Here is an 8,728-nt window from a genome sequence, read left to right as displayed (position 1 = left end):
CTCTGATTTAAAATTAAACTCATCAGCTTGGTAAACTATGCACTCTGCAACCCAAATTCCAGTTGAACTTTTTTAGGCCTTGTCTCCTACTATGATCTCATGCCTTCCTTTCAAATAAATATTCTATTTCTTCTGCCTCAGGTGACCCCCACCTTTTGAATCAGCAGTATGTCATTACTTAATTCAGTCTCTGATCACCTGTATATTGAAAGCTTGCTCTAGGACATCACCGTGCTTAAAAATGGAGTATTTGGAACAGGGATGTTAGGTAGAACAAAATTGGATCCTAGTTCATAATTCTTAACGGGAATCTTGAATAAACTGCTTAATCTTTAGTTTCTTGGAAGAGCTGAACCTGGACTGAAATGTTACTTAATGAAAACAAATATTCCAAAAGTCTCTATGGAAAAAAGAATTGTGGTAAAATCTTGAGGAAATCCAAACCATTTATTTCAGTTAATGATCTTTCTACAATATACCAGTTTTTGTCACCTTACTTGGATGCGGTTTTTATTACAGTGAGTAAGATGTTTCGTTGTTCCCTCCTTATGAGGAAGTAGGGTCATGTGCCCACAGTCAGAGGCTTAGATTGGATTCCCTCTGAGGGATTTATGAGTCTGACCTCTCCCAGCTGCCATTTCTTCATCTGAACAATTGGAGACATTGCCTCTTTCTTCCTAATAGCTTTAATGATCATATCACAATGGTAACATTTTATACTCTTGACCCAGAAAAAGTTAGATTTTTGTTGCCCTTAGCTGTGGGACCTTGGTCACATTGATTTGACTTTCCTGTTTCAGTTTTCTTATTTGTAAAAGTGATAGATAATAGAACCTTTCTGATAGACTTTAGTAAGGATTAGATAAAATTATGTAGCTCAATATTCAATAAATGTTAGTTATTTTAATTATATAATGTGCTAATCAAAACCTAATGTAATATTTATTGTTGTTCTCTGCCACTCACCATGTCCTCCTGAATGCTACAAATTTTCTGTGGTCCTGTTCTACTCATTAGGAACCCAACCTGTTTTGTATCTTTAAATATAAGGCCTTATTGGATAGAATAATAAGTAAATTGTATACAACAGTCTATTTGAATGCTATAAATTCTAGATTATGATTATTTATATTCAAAACAAATTCTTAGTATATAATCAGTATTCTTTTTGTATTTTCCACATGTATTAGGTGGTTACGCTTTTCATAAAGTTTTATATATATTGTTAAAATCCTTTGATAATTACAAAAATAAAGCCAAGATAGACAATCAGCATATTTTTTTTTGATAGTACTAGAACTGTAAACACTTTAAATAAAATGTTTCTTAATAAGTATTAGCATTATGACTAATTTTCTGTTCCGTAAGCAAAACAATTTACTTGTAAATGTTTTTGTTTTCTTGTGGCTATAGTGCTGCTCATCTAGCTTGATGTTTTAAATTTAAAAGAGATATCTAGATTAAAGTAAACATAACTAGAACTTCAATTCGTGAACATATTCCAGTTACCTCAGTGCATAAATACTTTAGCCAGCACATATATGTGTTTGCTTTCTAAGCTTCTGAGATTTTGCTAGTTCTTTTTCTCATTCAAACTAATAGTCTTTTTCAGGTTCTGTACTGTATTAATTTTTGGCTCTAAAGTATAAAGGGAATTTTTACGATGTTTTGTATTTCAAATTCATTTAGAATCTTTACATTTTAAGTTAAATATATAAGCCTTTTGTCTGATTCTAAAAAGTAAGACGATATCTTCTAAAATAAAATTTCTACATATACTCTTTGATTTTTAAAGAATTATTTGCTCTGCATTCTTTTTCTTATTAATCCCAGCCTCGGCTGTATTTGTTTCCTTCATTGGTTCAATGTTTTGCATTGTTAACCGATTTTCATCGGCTTTTCCATAGTTATTTTTAGTGTGTGTGTGTGTGTGTGTGTGTGTAAGATTACATAAAATTCTTTAGTTTAATGTTTCGGCACAGTTTCTTTTAGTTTATAAGTTTTGTAGAATAGATTTAGTTCTTGCCCTCCTTCCCTCACCATTGAGTTAGCAGAGCCAGCACCTCTTATCCTTGCCTGGTCCCTTTGTCCACTGGCTGGATTCTGCCCTCTTTACCCTGGGAGCTTCTATATGGCAGCCTCCTCCTTCCATCTGAACAGTGGAGGGCCACATCACTTTCATCTTTATTTTGAATAATTCATTTGTGCTTTTCTGTCCTGCACATCCAAACTTAATGCTTGAAATAAAAGCAGTTTGTAGAATTTTAGGCATCTTGAGCAGTGAAGCAATCATGGGTATTTGTGAGTAGAGGAAATTTTGGTGACTTAGGGCTCTTTGTGTTGTCTCTGAACTTAATAGGCTTATTCATAAGAATACTCCTGAAAATCACACTAACTTAAAATTTCATAATAACTGGGGGCAAGTGGAGCTGGGAGAGGTACTTCCTTAATTATGCTTTCTATCTTGAAAGTTGGGGCAGTCGGAGAGGTGCGCTGGGAAGTGGTTTTATTGCCTGAAGCACATTTTGGGGAGTTTCCCACCTAACTTTTTCTGGTTGTGTCATATATTCCAACTCCTTTCCCAGCTCTCCCTTGCTTCCATATGCTGATATAGGGTGTATGTTTCTTCTTTCCTGTGCCATATGGTTGCCACACCCCTTCCCTCCTCCAAGATGCTCTGGATTGACCTCATTTTGCTCCTCCCCATGGTTATGAGTGATCTCTTAGCTAGAACTTATTGAGGGCCTTCCACGTTCTTCACACTGTGAGTGAGGTACATTTGCAAAGAGGAACATTCATTTGTACAGCATGAATATTTATTTAATTTTAGTTCTTAAACTTAATGTACTGTTATTGTTACTTAGAAAAGATTTAAAAATTAAACATTTAAAAATAATCATGTAATTATTGATACTCAAGTTGCTTATTTAAATTATAGAAGTGGATTCTGTAGCACTACAACTATTTTTATTCTCTTTATTTCTTTTTTGAAAAAGAATCCTTTCTTCAAAGGGTCATTTTGGTATAGAGTAAGCCAAAAAGAGTATGCAGAAGGTGGATTCCTGTTGAATGTTTTTTCAGTTGGTTAATATTCATGTTTGAAATGCTACAAACATTGAAAAAACTCAATTCGTTGAATGTTTACTATGCATCAGGATTTGTGCTAAGCATTTACCATTCATAATCTGTGGGTGAGGTAGGCATTACTATTTCTGTTTAAAGATGTGGAAGCTCATCTTTTTAACTAAACTACTTGCATAGTCTTACCTACCTAGCAAGTGATGGAGATATAAGTTAAAAATAGTTGAGTTTGATTCCAAAGCCAGTTTATTCTACAGTTGAGAATATAATACTAAAATTGCCCTTTTGTTTTCGTTCAGTTATTTCTGTAGTATTGACTGTGGGCACTGGTGCTCAAGTGTTGACCAAAATAATTCCGCCTCTGGTCACAGGTACCTTAGAGTCGCCCGAGTCAGCAGAAGATGGGGATTGTTGTCCTTGTGATGAAGTGGGTGAAAGGCATCAGGTGAATGTTTTACTGGATGTGACAAGCAGATGTTTTGGGACTCTACCCAAAACGCTAGGACTGCTTTGAATAAGTAGATGGTATTCACTTTGGGTCTTGAAGGATTCCAGTGGTAACCTGCTAGAGCCAGGTAGCTTTTTGTCGTGAATAATCTGGTGTGTTGAGAGTTTAGTGTTCATGTGTGGACAAGATAGATACTAGAATTTAAATTGGGCCCAGGATATGAAAGTATCCAAATATAACATTTGGAGACAATATTGATGATGGAGAAGAGGGGTGAAATTCGTTCAAAATACATGTTTTTTTAACCACTAAAGTATACTGAAAATAAATTTGAGAAGAGAAAGCCTGATTAGAAGAATAAGAAGCAACGTCCTAAATGTCCTAAACAGGCAGTTGCAGTGGAGATAGAAAGAATAAACTGGATAGATATTAGGAGGTAGAATCAGTTGCTCTTGGTAATAATCAAGATGTGATTGTCTGTAATTGAGACATTAAAATGGCTCTGAGCAATTTCAGTAGAATGGAGGGACATACATCAGATTTCTAGTGGGGTTGAGGAACAAATGGGAAGTAAAAAACATGGACTCCTAAGAGAAACGAGGAAAGTATTTATTTATTTTTAAACGACAGGAGGGATTGTTGCTTACTTGCCTGCTGATGGGAAAAGCCATTTGCTCATTTGATAGGGCTGTTTGTTCAAAATTTAAAGTTAAAGAGAACCTTGATTACTTTGCATTATTAATAAGCCAGATTTCATCATGCTTCATATTTGATTAGTTCCTTCTGGAGTCTTGCAAAGACGCTTTTGTTTTCTATTGATCTAAATGATTTTGTATTACTGCAATATATCTTCTTGTTTTTTTCCCCAACAGATTATTGTGAATATATTAAATAATATTGGGCTTGATTCTTATTCCAAATGATTCTGTTGAAATCTCTCTTTATGTTAAGGAACTTTTTAATTTTCCAGGTTGTTATTATTTGAAATATAATAACAATTCTATAAATTTTAAAAAATCATTTTGATTTTAAGGTTATCTGGTTGTCTGGAAAACCTCAGTAATTGTTACATAATTTAACTCAAGTTTTGATACTCCTAATAAAAACAATTTTAAAAATAAAAATATGGGCTGGATTTTTTTTTTGTAAACCTCAAGAGCGAGTGCGTGTATTTGTGTGTGTGTGTTTGTCTGTGTATATGTGCATCTCTCTATTGTATTAGGGTAATTTTTGGTTAATAGTTATATGAACTATCATTTCTTGAATTTTATTCTGCTAAATTTTTTTTAAACTAAGGACACATTTATATATTTATGAATGTACTATTGAGATTTAAGTAGTGTATAACATTGTGTAAGTTTAAGTTGTATAAAGTGTTGATTCAATACATGGATATATATTACAATATGATTGCCACCGTAGCATTAGCTGACATTGCTATCACATCATGTAATTATCATTTTTTCTTTGTAGTGAGAACAATTAAATATAGTTTCTTAGCAACTCTGAAGTTATAAAACAGTATTGTTGACCATAACCATTATTATGTGTATTAGGTCCTCAATGCTCTTTATATGCATTGTCCTTATACAGAACCTGTGAGGCAGAGTTTAGCATTATTATTCCCATTTTGTGGATGGGAAACATGAGTCTTAAGTCATATAACTTGCTAAAGGTCACATAGTACGTATAACATGTTCAAACTTAGGGCTTTCTAGCTCTAAAACCCATGCTATTATTTAGTTTACTGTAATTGCATGGACAAAGATAGATTCTCCATAAACTGATATTCCCAGGGGTGGGGTGGGTGTTCTTGGATGTGTTTTGGGAAATCTGTGAGATCTCTTCCTGGCATGAGCAGGGTCTTGTCCTATGCCTGGAATGCTCTTTCCTTAGACGTTTCCATGCTCAAGTCTGCCAGCTCTTCACATCTTTGCCGGACTCTCCTTCTCATTGACACTTCTGTTTACATCTTTAACTTACTGCCCCTATTTCATCCCCACTTTTCACACTTAATGCATTCCTAGTTCACCTTACCTTACTCTTTTTAATAGCCTTTTCTTACACACATATAATTTACTTATTACATTTATTGTATGTTTTCTGTCTCTGCCTTTAATATGTAAGTTTCAGAAAAAGCAGAAATATCATTTGTTTTCTTAACTTGTGTCTCAGATGCCTAGGACAGTGCTTGGCACGTCATAGACATTCAGTCATCGAATAAATAAATAAGCTGATAGATGGATGAGGACTCCCTGAATTTATAAGGAAGACTTTTTTTTTTTTTTTATGAGCTTGCTTCTAAGAAAAGGTTCATGGCTTCTGTCAGGTTCTCACTTTATCAGATTGTGCTCAGTGTCCGCCCCAAGGGGTAGTGGTTCATGTGCTCATGAGTTGAATTTGAAAAAGCATGGAAACAAAATCTCTAACTCAAAAATATATATGCATCTCCATGTTCGTTGCATCATTGTTTTTAATAGCCCAAACTTGGGAACAACTTAACTGTCAGTGTCCAACTTAAATATACACACACAATGGAATATTGTTCAGCCATAAAAAGAAGGAAATCTTTTCATTTGCAACAATATAGGTGGACCTTGAGAGCATTATGTTAAATAAGTCAGACAGAGAAAAATAAATATGTGCTTTCACTTGTATGTGGAATCTAGAAAAAAATAGAAACAAAAACAACTCATAGATACAGAGAAAAGGTTGGTGGTTATGATAGGCAGCGATGGGGGTTAGCAAAATGGGTGAAGGTGAAAAAGTTACAGACTTCCAGTTATAAAATAACAGTCCTGCGATGTAATGTACAGCATGGTGACTATAGTTAATAAGACTGCGTTGTATATTTGAAAGTTTTCCAAGAGGGTAGATCTTAAAAGTTCTCATCACAGGAAAGGAAAATGTAATAACTGTGGGTGATGAATGTTAACTATCAAGACATATTATGGTGATTATTTCAGAATACATGCAAATCTCAAATCATAATGTTGTATGCTTTAAACTAATGTAATGTTACAGGTCAGCTATATCTCAATTTAAAAAATGAATGCCACGTTTTCAGCTCTATATGATTCATAGAAATTAATAATATCAAGAACTAATATATACTAGATAAGATTAAACTTTTCCTTGGGATCATTTTGAAAAGATAAATTGTATTTCACATTTTAAAATTATCGATTAAGGAGTAACAAAATTCATGTTGAACAAAGTTAAAATATGTATGTTTTTGAATGTCACCATTTGAGAGAGCAGGTCAAACTGTGGGAGTTAATGCTACATAAATGTTACAAATATACATTTTAAGTTGCCAGTTGTAATCTATATATCTTCTTTCTGTGAATATTCACATGTAAAGTGTCTCGCTTCAATTCCAAACGACTTTTTGCACATATACAGTATATAACAAACTGGGATAGGCGATGACCATCGCCTAGTCAAAAAGAAGATTCCTGTCCTTAAGAATGAGGCCCAGTATGCACACTTGTGTACTGTAGTTTGGAATATAATTGATGAAGCCTTTTAGAAAGTATATTTAGCAATAGCTATGATTTAAAATTTTCTCTAATGTGAAGATTGCCTACACAAATATTTGCACATGGATAAGTATGTTAATTGTTGCATTAGAAAAATACTAGAAACAAGTTAACTATGTTTGCTAATGGAGGAATGACTATACCAATTATTTTATATTTGTACTATGGGATACTCTAGCCATTAAAACAATTGAGATGACAGTATAAGATTTCCAAGGTATGTTGTTAAATCAAAAGAAAAAGTTTCATAGAGAATGTATAATATATTTCATATGAAAATTACACCCGAGTATATGAACATATTATGCATTTATAGTCATAAAAAGGCAACTGAAGGAATGTTTTCTAAATTGCAACCATGATTAATTCTAAGGAGGGGTCTTGGAGAAGAATCGTAGAGGTGAAATGAGACTTCCAAATTTTATTCTATGTACTTTGGCATTAGTTTAATCTTTTATAAGATGACTTAATGGTGGGGAAAAAACCCCCTATAGTATTTTAAAAAATTACTAAACAGACACATACACTCCAAAACTGAGGTTGTTTGGTGTCCTTTACTTTAAATAATATTTCTTTGCATTACTTCTCTGCCATTCTTGCTTCAACACCCAACAGCCTTACAAATTACTTGAAGATCGATTTAAATATTTTAATTCAAAATTTTTTATATTCAGTTTTATAAATGCACAGTGTCTTTTATTAAACAGTTTGATGCACTTTCAGAGGAAAGGGTTGGAATCACTTGCCCCCTGAAAATGGACACACCAGTTGAATGTCTTTGTGTCTAGTGCCTTCATTTGAAGGTGGGTTCTCAATAAAGGCTGGTAAATTAAACATTAATAACATATCACATGATTTTCTGAAGTGTGGTAATCATGGGTATTTAAATACACCTTTAATTTATTTGCTTCCATTTATGAGACAAAAGATTAAGTTTGGTAGAATCACATTTATTTAACATTCCCATTAAGAATGTGGAAAATGTCCAAAATAAAGAATATATAATAAGCACCATCCATGGTACTTCACTTTCTTGAAGAGTTTGAATTTCATTGTTCATGATCCATTAGCCTGTAAAATTATACTTTTTTTTTTTTTTTTGGAATTAGTACATCCAAATCTTGGAAAATGTGCAATTGTGAAATATATTTATTTTTATAGACTTCAGAAAACCTTTAGTTAAGTATGCTTTTACTAAACAAAAGTTATATATTTATTCTTTCTAATTTGATTTTAGACTTGCCTTGAGGCTTTCAACATTCCCTGAAAGACCAAACCTTATCCTTTTTAGATGGGTCATTAGTCATTTACCTCTGTGAAAACTTTTATAAAATTATATTGTAATCTGTGAAACCAAGGATATTTTTATTTGTACTGTATTGAAAAATAATTGCAGAATCTCTGGGACTAAATTTCTAATCTTTTGCAATTTAAACTTAATCCCCAACCCCTTCTCTCTCCCTCTCTCTCTCCCTCACCCTTCTCCCTTCTCTTCCTCTCTTTCTCCCTCCTTCCCTCTCTCTCCCTCTCTCTCTCTCCCTTCCTACCCGCTTAAAACATCAGAAAAGTTGGACAGAAATAAGTGCAAGTGGTAATTGAAAATTAAGACATGTGCTGCCATCATTTCCTCATAAAAGTTCCTCCAAATTTAAAATAA

At 33.3% G+C, this 8,728-nt stretch overlaps 1 protein-coding gene across 1 annotated transcript in view; it reads left to right on the top strand.

The window, feature by feature from the left end:
- The window catches only part of PARD3 (par-3 family cell polarity regulator), a gene marked incomplete at its 5' end in the record, with an annotated part of 511,767 nt that overhangs the window by 216,826 nt on the left and 286,213 nt on the right, over positions 1–8,728 (top strand). The gene's annotated exons all lie outside the window — the stretch shown is intronic.

This window comes from Pteropus alecto, unplaced genomic scaffold, assembly GCF_000325575.1.
Source record: "Pteropus alecto unplaced genomic scaffold, ASM32557v1 scaffold204, whole genome shotgun sequence".
In the NCBI taxonomy this organism is placed as follows: Eukaryota; Metazoa; Chordata; class Mammalia; order Chiroptera; family Pteropodidae; genus Pteropus; species Pteropus alecto.
The sequence above is the reverse complement of the archived record's forward strand: the minus strand, read 5'-3'. Positions and strand labels throughout refer to the sequence as shown.